Source organism: Lottia gigantea, assembly GCF_000327385.1.
Source record: "Lottia gigantea unplaced genomic scaffold LOTGIsca_14, whole genome shotgun sequence".
Lineage (NCBI taxonomy): Eukaryota > Metazoa > Mollusca > Gastropoda > Lottiidae > Lottia > Lottia gigantea.
The window spans coordinates 2,595,580-2,596,678 of record NW_008707617.1 but is presented as its reverse complement, the minus strand read 5'-3'; the positions used below and the strand labels follow the sequence as shown (position 1 = coordinate 2,596,678).

Sequence of the window (1,099 nt, the reverse complement as noted above, 5' to 3'; positions counted from 1 at the left end):
ACGTCTACTTTCGCTTTTATAGCTGTCCTAAAACATCCAAATTCGCAACTTTGGACTGTTCTAGCACGTGACCTAATTAACCTAGAGAGTAAATTTTTTCGGTTTCCTAATGTGCTTCTCGTGTACTTTAAATAGATATATAACAATCGTTTTTTTAAAGCAAAATTGAAATTCGTGATTTTTTCAAATTGGAGTTTTTTTTTTTTTTACAATATTCCCAGTCCCAGTTTGTTATCGAAATGTCCATTCTTCTTCCCGAGCTTAGACTGCAGTAGTTGTAGCAACGTTTCAAATTTCATAGACCTTCTATATAGGTGACGATGTGCATAAATATAAATTGGAACATTTTTGCAAAACCGGAAGTGCCACAGTTCAACATGTGCAAAAAGTCGAAAATCGGCTCTAGAAGGCGCATTTTTGCATCGATTTTTTTCGGGTTTTCATTTTTACAACCTACCTGTAATTTCTGACCTGATAGCACTTGAAAAATTACGAAATTCGAAAATTCGTCGCTCACTTTTTTCGATCAAATTTTTCGATTTTTTTGCAACTTTTTTGCTTTTGCATCGATTGATCTGAAATTTTAAATGCAAAAAGACTTCACTAATGTTAATAATATGATACAGTCAAATTTTGTACGTCATTTCCGATTTTCAACAGGAAAGCGACTGAACTTCAAATCTACTTCCGGTTGAATAACTTCCGGTGTAATTTATGTAGGTCAACAAAATTCGGCTGATCTTTGGCAAATAAAATTTTATGGCCGATTTTAAAATAAAATCCAGACCTGAAGTGATACTTTGGCCGCCATATTGAAAAAACACACTTTTGTAAAACTCAAAATGGGGCCTCAGGGTAAAAGTTGATATGCTCAAATTTGATGTGAATGTAGTTTGCAATTGATTGCGCAAAAAACATTGGGAGCCGAATTTTGAATTTCGCTTTTGCTTTTTTGCAACTTCCGGTTGAAATTTTTTAAAGCTTTAAACGATCACACCATGTGACCTTGACCTTTGATGACCTTGACCTTCATAGAGTCAAAGGTCATTGACCTTGGCTATCATTTGATACTTTGACCTTTGACCTCCTACATGTACTT

The 1,099-nt window shown here is 34.5% G+C and overlaps 1 protein-coding gene across 1 annotated transcript in view; it reads right to left on the bottom strand.

The window, feature by feature from the left end:
• The window catches only part of LOTGIDRAFT_157536 (hypothetical protein), a gene marked incomplete at both ends in the record, with an annotated part of 50,002 nt that overhangs the window by 48,342 nt on the left and 561 nt on the right, over positions 1-1,099 (bottom strand). The window lies entirely within an intron of this gene.